At 53.6% G+C, this 12,918-nt stretch overlaps 1 pseudogene across 1 annotated transcript; it reads right to left on the bottom strand.

The window, feature by feature from the left end:
• Window positions 1-2,486: 2,486 nt before the first annotated feature.
• LOC307107717 (ubiquitin-conjugating enzyme E2 N-like) lies at window positions 2,487-2,943 on the bottom strand (annotated as a pseudogene). Its single transcript has one exon. The product of its transcript is annotated as a ubiquitin-conjugating enzyme E2 N-like (transcript).
• Between the last annotated feature and the right edge of the window lie 9,975 nt (window positions 2,944-12,918).

Here is a 12,918-nt window from a genome sequence, read left to right as displayed (position 1 = left end):
TAACCTCTCCGGGCCTCTGTTTCCTCATCTGGATTGCTTGTGAGCATTAAATGAGTTAATGCATTTAAAGGGCTTAATAAGCCCCTACCATTGAGTAAGGGCTCAAAAAAAAAAAAAAAATGTTAGCTACAGCCCAGCCAGTGTGGCTCAATGGTTGAGTGTTGACCCGTGAACCAGAACGTCACGGTTCAATTCTGGTTGGGGCTCATGCCTGGGTTTAGGGCTCGATCTCCAGTGTGGGGAGTGCAGGAGACAGCCAATCAATGATCCTTTCTCACCCTTGATGTTTCTATCCCTCTCTCCCTCTCCCTTCCTCTCTCTGAAATGAATAAAAAAATTTTAAAAAAATGTTAGCTACAATCATCAGCATCATTAGCCATGACCTTCCCAGTGGCTTCCCATCACACTTGGAATAAACTCCTGCGTCCTTACCCTGACTTCCTGGCCTGTGATAAGGCCTACCCCATCTCACCTTGCATCACTATTGCCCTTTTTCATTCTGCTCCAGCCACCCTGGCCTCTTGGTTCCTTGAACATGCCATTTGAGTTTTCTTACGCACAGCCTTTGCACTTGCTGTTCCTGCTGCTTGGAATGCTGTTCCACCTAATCATCCCACAGCTGGCGCCTTGTCCTTTTGGTCTCAACTTAAATGGCACTTCTTCAGAGAGGTCCTCCCCGCCTACCTAGCAGTGACTCTCAATCACATCAGCTTGGCTTATTTTCTTTGTAGATCTTGTTACGATTAATATTGGTTTATTAAGTTACTGGCTAGTGGAGACATTGTCTCTGGAGAGCTGGGATCTGAGTCTCCATTTATCCCCAGTGTCTAGAACGGGGCCTGGCACAGAGCCGGTACTAAGGATTTGCTGAGTGACTGAACTGGTTTGGAGCCCTCAAAGGTCCCTGGGAGCAGGCGAAGCCTACACAAGCCTGGGATTCTTTTTCAACTCCTGCACCTTGCCAGTCTCAGTCCAGCTGACTCTAAACACAGCCCTGGCTTGGGCTGGGGGACAGCAAGGGACAGTCACTGGCCTTGATTCCAGGAACTTGCCTACTCCGTCTGCCTCCCTCCCTTATTTGGGGTTCTCCTTTCTCCCAAAGCTTGGCCTGAGGATGGAGAGATCAGACTCTCCAAATCCCTTTCCACTTTCACTTCTGGCTTTGGAGAGGGACGGGGGGACTTCCCTCAAAGGGACAGGGAAGAAAGCCTTTGGTTGTGCAGCCAGCACGGGGATGTTGCAAACAAAGGAACAAACCCAAACGGGATACAAAGCAGCGAGGAGTTTTGGAACCAGGCGGACCTGGTTCAAGTCCTTCCTGCTTCTGTCACTTTCTAGAACAGAGGTCAGCAAGCTCTTCCGGTAAAGGGCCAGATAGCATATTTTAGGTTTTGCAGGCCCTACAGTCTCTGTCACAGCTGTTCAGCTCCACCATGGTAGCGTGGAAGCAGCTGTAAGCAATATTTAAGTGAACACCCTGTTCGCTGGTTCGGCCAAGGGGCTGTCGTCTGCCACCCTTTGTTCTGGAGTAAATTAAAAAATAAATCTCTTTTTTCTTTTTAACAAAAAATATTTTACTAAAACGTAAAATTAAACGCCTTCCTCCCTCAAAACAACAATAAAATAAAGAAAAACAGCCCAGCCAGGTGTAGCTCAGCGGTTGAGCGTCGACCCAGGAGGTCACCGGTTCGATTCCCGGTTAGGGCATATGCCCAGGTTGGGGTCTCGATCCCCGGGGGGGGGGGGGGGTGCAGGAGGCAGCCAATCATTGATTCTCTCTCATCACTAATGTTTCTATCTCTCTCTCCCTCTCCCTTCCTCTCTAAAATGAATAAAAAAATGTTAAAAAGAGAAATAAAGTAAGAGGAAAATACTTAAAAAAGAAAAGAAAAGCACCCACACGCCTGCAGCTAACCCTGACAACCACCTTCATTCATAGTGCTTTGTACTTAAACCATGATGGGAGAAATGAATAAAAGCAGAGAGGGGTCACTGCTTGTAAACATCTCACAACAATCCAGATGCTACTTCTAGCCTCTGCTCATACTATATAAAAAAGGGTCATGTGCAAATTGACCCTAACAGCAGAACAACCAGAATGACCGACCGCTGGACCAGTCACTATGAGGTGCACTGAGCACCTCTTGGTCCTCTTCCCCAGCTGTGAGCCGGGTTGGGGGGGGGGGGCGGGGGTCGGCTGCAGGCCGCTGGGGAAGATGGCCCTCCCTGATCACAGGCCAGGCCTAGGGACCGTACCCGTGCATGAATTTCGAGCATCGGGCCTCTAGTGCTTTATACCAGTGAATATACCAGTGAATCAGGACAAGACCTAGATTTGCTATTGTGCACTTAGTCACCAAAGGACTGAAGCTGTCTGGGCTTTGATTCTGTAATATTTCTAAGACTGTGTCCATTAAATGCAAACAAAAAAGGAAGACGTCTTGGCAGAGCAGGAGAAGTGAGGCACACTTGGTGATCAGATCGATTTAAATGTTTTTCATGGCACATAGCCTAGTCCCTGCTCTAGCTGCTCCTATGGCGTGGGCTTTGCTGGTCTTCCGTTGCTCCGCCGCGTCACCTGCTACTGGGTCGTCTGGATTGGGAGCACTTCACACAGCCTGGATCGATGGCAGAAGGGCGCGAATCTGCAGTGCTGGGACCACTTATCTTTCAAAATATCTAGACATGTTCTTCCCACCTTGTCTGCGTTAGGATGTCAAATGTGGGTCATGAGACGTACGTTAGGTGCTGCCATCGGGTATTCTTCAGGAAGGAATAGTTCCAGTTTAAAAGCCCCTCCCTCAAAGGGGGAATCCTGGGGCCAGCAATGACCACACGAAAATAACGGGCGTTGCTCTCATCTGGTTCTGCTCGAATTCCAAGAACTGGTTCTGCCAGCAAACGCTGGGCTTCCTTGATAATCCTTCGGGGTGGCCTGGCCATCCTGTCAGATCCCAACTGTGGCCTCTGGTCTCAAAAGGATCTCTTGCCCTGGCCGGTGTGGCTCAGTTGCTTGAAGCAAGGTCCCAGGCACTGAACAGGTGTGGGTCCAATCCCCTGGCAGGGCACAGACCCGGCTGTGGGTTTGGTCCCCTGTTGGGGTGCCTGTGAGAGGCAGCCAGTCTCTCTCTCTCTCCCTTCTTCTCTCTAATATCAATACACATGTCCTCAGTTGAGGATTTTTTTTAAAAAAGAATACATTAAAAGAAAAGTAAATCTCTTTATGGGCCTCAGGTTTCACTTCTGCAAATGAGAATGACCTAGCACCTGCCTACCTCTCTGGCAGGGAGATTTTAATGTAACTATAAAGTATATAAAGTGCTGAACCTAGTACTTAGCACACCAAAGGGCTCAATAAATGTCTCTGGTTATTACTATTAATTAATTAGTTGGGTGTTTTTTTTCAATCCTCACCCCAGGATGTTTTTCTATTGCTTTTAGATGGAGTGGAATGGAGGGAGGGGAGAGAGAGAGAGAGAGAGAGAGAGAGAGAGAGAGAGAGAGACCCATTGGTTGCCTCCTGCATGCACCCCAACACAGGTATGTGCCTTTGACTGGGATAGAACCTGAGACCCTTCAGTGCACGGGCCATCGCTCTAACCACTGAACACACCTACCAGAGCTTAACTAGTTTTTTTAACAACAAAAACTTTACAAATATTAATTCACTTAAATGTCATAACATCCTACAAGATAGGTATCATCATCCCATTGTACAGACCAGAAAACAGACCCAGAGACGTTAATTTGGTCAAGTCAGTCTGGCTCCAGAGCCCATGCTCTTCACCACTCCACTCTCCTCTCTTCTTTAACGATCCCCTTTAATCCTCAGCAATCCTTTGAGGTAGCTATTACTGCCCTTGTTTTGCAGATTGGGAAACTGAGATAAAGCTGGAGGAAGTAACTGGTCTAAGCAAGTAAACACAGCTCCACTGACCACAGGACACCACGTTGGATTTCTGCCCAAGATGTCAACATGCATCGCCTGGCTCCCCACTCCCTCTCCCTGTCTCCAGCTGTGTTTTCTTTGGATTTCTGCATGGCTTGGAGAAGCTGCGTCAGCCCCTCCTGACCTTTCTCCCACCCCCAACACACATCCTGGCTATCCCTCAGGAAGTGACCTCCACCCGCTCACGCTGCCGGCGCCCATGAGCACTGCAGTGTATGTGCCTGTATTGGTCAGCATGGGTGAGCCTGGGGACATGTGATAGGGGACCCAGTTAGAACTAGGGGAGGAGTGTGTGGGGGAGAGGGGGCAGATTCAGGCCAGGAGAGTATATCTCCCAAACAGGTGGAATGACCACTTGTTTCCAGAAAGCAGCTGGACAGAACTGTCCCCTTGGGGGGCAGCCATTTACCAAATGGGGAGACGGGAAATAGAGGGCGATGGCTTTCTGAGTTCAGTTCGGAGCTGCTGACGGCTTTCTGTGGCTTCTAAACCTTGGAGACCTGGTCTTTGCCTTCTCCTTTTCTTTCCCATTTCCTCCTTGCAGACCAGTTCCTCTTTTCTGTCGAAGGAGACAGCCACCTGGTCCCCGAAGGCCCTTCCAGGTTTGAAACTCAAGAATTCTAATGCTTCTCATAGGGCGTGGCTTCCCCATCTCCTGGGTTCTTTTCAAGCCCTGCCCCTGGCACCTCCACCACTCAGCTCCCATGCGGACCTCCAGCAGCTCACTGGTCTCTCTGATGTCTTTCTCCTGTTTTCTTCACACTCCACCTGCCTCCCAGTTTCTCTGCCCCTCGCAGCCTGCCTGCAAGCAGAAGCCCCCGTCTTTGTTTTTGTGAGTCATTCACTCAGCATGGGGCTCCCAGCCTCTCCTTGTGTTGAGGAAGGGGCGGAAGGTCTGTAGCAATGCTATCTAGATGCTCCTAAGCCAGTGATAACATTTCAAAGTAACAGGAAGGGAGGGAGCAGCAAGAGGTAATGACTTTTTCTTTTTTAAAAATATATATTTATTGATTTCAGAGAGAAAGGGAGAGGGAGAGCGAGATAGAAACATCAATGATGAGAATCATTGATCGGCTACCTCCTGCATGCCCCCCACTGAGGATCAAGCCCAAAAGCTGGGCATATGCCCTGACTGGGAATAGAGCCGTGACCTCCTGGTTCACAGGTCAACACCCGATCACTGAGCCATGCCAGCTGGGCATGACTTTTTCTTTTGATAATAAGAATGGGCTACCATCTTCAGCTTGAATGTATCTCTCTCTCTCTTTTTTTTTTTTTTTTTTTGCAGGGCCTTCCTAATGGTTGTAAGAAGCACCCAGCACATTCCAGCATCTTGAAAAAATTTTCACGATGCTCTAATACTACACAAATGCTGACATAAACAGACTTTGATCTGACAAGGATTGCCAGCCCTCCGTCCAGGGATCATGAGGACATCTTAGCCCTCCAGTTTCCCTCCTCTCTTCACCCAGCTAGATCCATAATTCATCCCCCCGCCCCACCCCCAGTACTACATTCTGCTCCTCTCTGTTTTTTTCATCTCAGATCATGGCACCACCCTTCACCCAGATGCTCAATTGAGTCAAAAACAATAGGAGTCATGTTTAACCCCTTTTTTCTTTCTACCACATGTCCGTAAATAATTGTGTCTCCAACTCCCAAAGATGTCCTACATCTACTAGTATACTTTCTCTCCCATTTGCACCAACACTAGTCCAAGCCATTTTCATCTTTTACCTGGACATCTTGCCTCAACTCCCTGCCCCACTATTGCCCCTATAGTTCTAGTCTTCCTGCACCAACCAAAGCCATCCTTAAAAATAGAAACTATATGCCCTAGCCGGTTTGCTCAGTGGCTAGAGCGTCGGCCTGCAAACTGAAAGGTCCCAGGTTCGATTCCGGTCAAGGGCACATGCCCTGGTTGTGGGCTCGATCCCCAGTGGGGGGCTTGCAGGAGGCAGCCGATCCATGATTCTCTCTCATCATGGATGTTTCTATCTCTCTCCCTCTATCTTCCTCTCTGAAATCAATAAAAATCTTAAAAAAAAAGAAAAAATAGAAACTATAGCATTTTACCACCCCTCTCAAAACTCTCCATTGCCCCCTCCCCCCATGGCACACAAAATAAAAGCTGGATTCTGGCCATGACCACCAAAAGGGTCTAGCTCCTTCCTCTTTACTACTCCACCCTCTACCTCTGTTTGGAAAACACCAAACTCACTCTGCCTCGAGCTTTCCATGAACGCTTCCCTCTACCAGATACATCTTTGCACGGAGATCTTCGCATAGTTGGCTTTCTTCATTCACTCAGATCTCTACTTCAATGTCGTCCCCACCCAGAGGCTTCCAGCATCATTACCCGTCATGCTGTTCAACTCTGTTTTGTCTGCTTCTTCCAGTAGACTGTGAGCTCCCTGGGGTGGGAGCCTGAGGCTTCCTCATGGCTGTATCCCTAGCCCCAGCACAGGGTCTGGTCCATGGAACATGGTGGTTGTTATTATCTGCAGGCCCTTTGAAAGGAAGAGATTGTATCCCAGACTGTGTGGCCCTGGCCTGATGATCCCCTGAGCCTCTAAGCTCCCTGGAGCTCCTGCTGGCACCACCATCTCCTCGCGTTTCTCTGGGGTTATCTGCAGCTGGTCTGCAGCCAGGAATGTCATACTTTCTTAATCTCTTTGGAGCCTGAACAACCCTAAGGTCGTGGGAGGCACCCTCCCCCTCAGCCTCTCAGCTGGCTGTCACCAGTCAGGCCTTCCCGGCCCCTTCCTCTTCAGGAAGGGGCTGGGACTGTGCGTGTGGGTGCTGGCCCACAGCTTGTTTCCCACCCCCAAGCCCATAGGCTTCCTGGTGTGGGAGAGGCTGCTGGCCAGCATGCGCTCCCCCTAAGTGCCCAGAGGACAAAAATCAGACCTGAAGTTAGGTCACTGGTCCTCCACCCTTTGCACATGAGCAGCTTTTAGGTAGGGAGGCTCTGGCTTTGTTCTGTTCTGTTTTGAATACCTATGCCTGGGCCCCGAACCCCAAGATTCTGGTTTAATTGGTTTGGGATGGAGCCCGGTATCCGTGAGTGTTTTTCAGCAGGCCCTCGACGGTGTGGCTCAGCTGGGCCTCCTCCGGGGCACCAGGAGGTTGTTGGTTGGGCTCCTGATCAAGGGCACATGCCCGGGTTGCTGGCTCGACCCCTGGTAGGGGGTGTGCAGGAGGCAGCTGATGGTTGTTGAGCACTCACATCGATGTTTCTCTCTAAAAAATCAATAAACTGTTCTTTAAAAAAAAGTTCCTCAGCAGGGCGTAATAAAAAAGACCAACAATAACAAGTATTGGCAAGAACCCTCATACTTTACTGCTAGGCACGTTGAAATAGTGCAACGGGGTTTGGAAAACATTGGGCAGTTCCTTATAAAGTTAAACATACATTTATTCTACAGCAATTCCACTCCGAGGTCCCGATAAGATGCCCCCACCCTTATCCTGTATCGTCCACCCAACAAAAAGGAAAATGTATGCTCGCACAGACACTTGTACATGAATGTTCACAGCAGCTTTATTCATAATAGTGCAACCAACCCAAATGTCCACCAGCTGGTAAACAGATAAACAAAATGTGACTATCAATACAATGGAAGACTGTCCAGCAATATAAAAATATGAACTCCTGATACAAGCTATGCACATGTATGAATCTCAAATACATTATGCAAAATAAGAGGCAAGACATATAGACTACATTTTGTATGATCTCATCCATATGAAAGGTCTGCAAAAGGCAACTCTATCAAGACAGAAAGCAGGTTAGTGGGTTAGCCTGGGATGGCGGCTGCAGAGAGGGGTTGACTGTAAACAGTCACAAGAGCTCTGGGTGATGGGAATCTAGGACTGAGCTGTGGTGATGGCTGCACAACTGTGTAAATTTACTCAGTCACTGAACTGTCTTTTGGTGACAGCGAATCTAGTGGTATGCAAATTACATCCCAATAAAGCTGTTCAAAGGCTCTTCCCAGCCAGGACTGAGATCTCTGGGTTAGAAGCCAAGTGTCCTGGGAACCCCTCAACTGGGACCACGCTCAGCTGGTATCCTCCCTCCAACCCCCACTGGGGCTCTAAGTCAACATTTCCTCTGATCTCAGAATTTCAGGAAGCTGCCAGCTGTCACCCTGACTTCTTTTTTTGAAGAAGTCTGAAATTTAATTCTGCTGACTCGGCTCATATGGGTGTAAACACCATGGCTCCTGGTCACTCTGCCCAAAATAGAAAAATGGGCATCAGAGGGAGTGGGCATCAGGGGGAGTGGGCATCAGGGGGAGTGGGCATCAGGGGGAGTGGACGTCAGAGGGAGTGGGCGTCAGGGGGAGTGGGCATCAGGGGGAGTGGGCATCAGGGGGAGTGGGCATCAGAGGGAGTGGGCATCAGGTGGAGTGGACGTCAGAGGGAGTGGGCGTCAGGGGGAGTGGGCATCAGGGGGAGTGGGCATCAGGGGGAGTGGGCATCAGGGGGAGTGGGCATCAGGGGGAGCGGACATCAGGGGGAGTGGGCATCAGGGGGAGTGGGCGTCAGGGGGAGTGGGCATCAGGGGGAGTGGGCATCAGGGGGAGTGGGCATCAGAGGGAGTGGACATCAGAGGGAGTGGGCATCAGGGGGAGTGGACATCAGGGGGAGTGGGCATCAGGGGGAGTGGGCATCAGAGGGAGTGGGCATCAGGGGGAGTGGACATCAGGGGGAGTGGGCATCAGGTGGAGTGGACATCAGAGGGAGTGGACATCAGAGGGAGTGGACATCAGGGGGAGTGGGCATCAGAGGGAGTGGGCATCAGGGGGAGTGGACATCAGGGGGAGTGGGCATCAGAGGGAGTGGGCATCAGGGGGAGTGGACATCAGAGGGAGTGGGCATCAGGTGGAGTGGACATCAGAGGGAGTGGGCATCAGGGGGAGTGGGCATCAGAGGGAGTGGCATCAGGGGGAGTGGACATCAGGTGGAGTGGACATCAGGGGGAGTGGAGATCAGAGGGAGTGGGCATCAGGGGGAGTGGGCATCAGGGGGAGTGGGCATCAGGGGGAGTGGACATCAGAGGGAGTGGGCATCAGGTGGAGTGGACATCAGGGGGAGTGGAGATCAGAGGGAGTGGGCATCAGAGGGAGTGGGCATCAGGGGGAGTGGACATCAGGGGGAGTGGGCATCAGAGGGAGTGGGCATCAGGGGGAGTGGACATCAGAGGGAGTGGACATCAGAGGGAGTGGACATCAGGGGGAGTGGGCATCAGAGGGAGTGGGCATCAGAGGGAGTGGGCATCAGGGGGAGTGGGCATCAGAGGGAGTGGGCATCAGGGGGAGTGGACATCAGAGGGAGTGGACATCAGGGGGAGTGGACATCAGAGGGAGTGGACATCAGGGGGAGTGGGCATCAGAGGGAGTGGACATCAGGGGGAGTGGGCATCAGAGGGAGTGGACATCAGGGGGAGTGGGCATCAGGGGGAGTGGACATCAGAGGGAGTGGACATCAGAGGGAGTGGACATCAGGGGGAGTGGGCATCAGCGGGAGTTGACATCAGGGGGAGTGGGCATCAGGGGGAGTGGACATCAGAGGGAGTGGGCATCAGAGGGAGTGGGCATCAGGGGGAGTGGGCATCAGGGGGAGTGGGCATCAGGGGGAGTGGGCATCAGGGGGAGTGGACATCAGAGGGAGTGGGCATCAGAGGGAATGGGCATCAGGGGGAGTGGGCATCAGAGGGAGTGGGCATCAGGGGGAGTGGACATCAGGGGGAGTGGGCATCAGGGGGAGTGGACATCAGAGGGAGTGGGCATCAGGGGGAGTGGACATCAGGGGGAGTGGACATCAGGGGGAGTGGGCATCAGAGGGAGTGGGCATCAGGGGGAGTGGGCATCAGGGGAAGTGGGCATCAGGGGGAGTGGCATCAGGGGGAGTGGACATCAGGTGGAGTGGACATCAGGGGGAGTGGGCATCAGGGGGAGTGGGCATCAGAGGGAGTGGGCATCAGAGGGAGTGGGCATCAGGGGGAGTGGACATCAGGGGGAGTGGGCATCAGGGGGAGTGGACATCAGGGGGAGTGGGCATCAGGGGGAGTGGGCATCAGAGGGAGTGGACATCAGAGGGAGTGGGCATCAGAGGGAGTGGACATCAGGGGGAGTGGGCATCAGAGGGAGTGGGCATCAGGGGGAGTGGGCATCAGGGGGAGTGGACATCAGGGGGAGTGGGCATCAGGGGGAGTGGGCATCAGGGGGAGTGGGCATCAGAGGGAATGGGCATCAGGGGGAGTGGGCATCAGAGGGAGTGGACATCAGGGGGAGTGGGCATCAGGGGGAGTGGGCATCAGGGGGAGTGGGCATCAGGGGGAGTGGACATCAGGGGGAGTGGGCATCAGGGGGAGTGGACATCAGGGGGAGTGGACATCAGGGGGAGTGGGCATCAGAGGGAGTGGGCATCAGGGGGAGTGGGCATCAGAGGGAGTGGGCATCAGGGGGAGTGGGCATCAGGGGGAGTGGGCATCAGGGGGAGTGGACATCAGAGGGAGTGGGCATCAGGGGGAGTGGGCATCAGGGGGAGTGGACATCAGGGGGAGTGGACATCAGGGGGAGTGGACATCAGAGGGAGTGGGCATCAGGGGGAGTGGGCATCAGAGGGAGTGGACATCAGGGGGAGTGGACATCAGGGGGAGTGGGCATCAGAGGGAGTGGGCATCAGGGGGAGTGGGCATCAGAGGGAGTGGGCATCAGGGGGAGTGGGCATCAGAGGGAGTGGGCATCAGGGGGAGTGGACATCAGGGGGAGTGGGCATCAGAGGGAGTGGGCATCAGGGGGAGTGGGCATCAGAGGGAGTGGACATCAGAGGGAGTGGGCATCAGAGGGAATGGACATCAGAGGGAGTGGCATCAGGGGGAGTGGACATCAGGGGGAGTGGGCATCAGGTGGAGTGGACATCAGAGGGAGTGGACATCAGAGGGAGTGGACATCAGAGGGAGTGGACATCAGGGGGAGTGGGCATCAGAGGGAGTGGGCATCAGGGGGAGTGGGCATCAGAGGGAGTGGGCATCAGGTGGAGTGGACATCAGGGGGAGTGGGCATCAGGGGGAGTGGACATCAGGGGGAGTGGGCATCAGAGGGAGTGGGCATCAGGGGGAGTGGACATCAGGGGGAGTGGGCATCAGGGGGAGTGGACATCAGGGGGAGTGGGCATCAGAGGGAGTGGGCATCAGGGGGAGTGGACATCAGAGGGAGTGGGCATCAGGGGGAGTGGGCATCAGAGGGAGTGGCATCAGGGGGAGTGGACATCAGGTGGAGTGGACATCAGGGGGAGTGGAGATCAGAGGGAGTGGGCATCAGGGGGAGTGGGCATCAGGGGGAGTGGAGATCAGAGGGAGTGGGCATCAGGGGGAGTGGGCATCAGGTGGAGTGGACATCAGGGGGAGTGGAGATCAGAGGGAGTGGGCATCAGGGGGAGTGGGCATCAGGGGGAGTGGGCATCAGAGGGAGTGGGCATCAGGGGGAGTGGACATCAGGGGGAGTGGGCATCAGAGGGAGTGGGCATCAGGGGGAGTGGGCATCAGGGGGAGTGGGCAGGATGGTGGCAGGACATCCACCCCGATCCTGAGATGTCTCAACCACCACCTGGGGAGGCTGAGCGCTAACCCAGCACAGAAACTGAATTGGGGTTCCATGCCTGGTTCGACCTCTACCTTCTCCGGTCCCTGGCTGTGCTCAGGCTGATTCATTCTCCCAACGTACTGTACCTGTCCACACCTCCAGGATCTGGTGCAGGCTGCATCCTCCCCCTTCCTTGCCACCTGGAAAACCCCATTCTTTCAGCAGGTTCAGCTCCCCATCACCTCTTGTGAAGTCTTCTCCTTTGCATGCCCACCCCCTGGACATACTCCCTGCAGCTAAGAGCTTATGTGTCTGCTTCTCCCACTCCTGTGTGGACTCCCTGAGGGCGAAGAGCCTGCCTTCTTTAGCGCTGGTTCTCAAGGTTCCAGGACAGGCCCCAACACACATCGGGCCCAGCCCAGCGAGGAAGTGAAAGGGAGCAGGACACCACATCAGACACTGACAGAGGCTGGAAGGCCAGAGGAGACGCCCCAGTCCCCTCATCTATTCGTGGCCTGAGTGGCTTCCCCAGAATGGCCAGAGCGCCACTCCCTGCAGAAACCGCAGTTTGGGGTGGAAGCCTCCCTTTCATCGCCTTCCTGGAGCCAGGCCCACTCCCTTTGGAGACTGCCTTCATGCGGCCTCCTGGTGGTATGGGGCTCAGGCCAGCCTGGACGGGCAGCCGGGAACAGGGTCATGCTGGCGCTCTCCTTCCTCACCGCCAGGACCTCGGGGGCTGAAACATGCAGTGCCCTCCCAGCTGCTGCTTGCCCTCGTGGAAAAGAACGAGGGGGTGAAGATATGTGGTGGCCTCGGCCTGTATGTTTATATTTCTGCTTTGTCCTTCATTGAGGCTGGCTCCCAGCCAGGACTGACTTTCGCTGGAGAAGCCCTGCTTTTTCCCAACCCTCTCTCCCAACCCAGACCTGCTGCTCAGAGAGGCTTCTTAGTCCAGAAAAGTTGACAGAGTGCTTGAAAGCCCCAGGATCTTTGCTCAACTGCTCACCCCCATTTCAGGAGTGGAGGATGCAGGGACTCTGCCAAACTGGGTAGCTCGTGCTTTTCTTGGCATCCCAAAGGGCACTGCCTTGGTGTTCCCATCACAGAAACCAGAGCCCGGAATAGAAACAGGGATACCCGAAAAAGTCACCCACACTCAACCCAGTGTAGTCTGCCCACAGTCGACAAATATTTAGTGTCAGGCATGGCACTGGGCCTGAGGCCAAAGGGGAAAACTAGCCCTGGCCCTGCCCTTAAGCTGTCACAGCCTGGCGGATGAAAAAATGGACACAGCCCTGGCCCGTGTGGTGCAGTTGGATTGTTGTCCCATGCTCCGAAAGGTCTCAGGTTCAATTTCAAGTTAGGGTACATACC

The sequence above is a fragment of the Cnephaeus nilssonii genome (assembly GCF_951640355.1).
Source record: "Cnephaeus nilssonii genome assembly, chromosome: 11".
Classification (NCBI taxonomy): domain Eukaryota; kingdom Metazoa; phylum Chordata; class Mammalia; order Chiroptera; family Vespertilionidae; genus Cnephaeus; species Cnephaeus nilssonii.
Note: the sequence above shows the minus strand (reverse complement) of the source record. Positions and strands in the feature narration are given on the sequence as shown.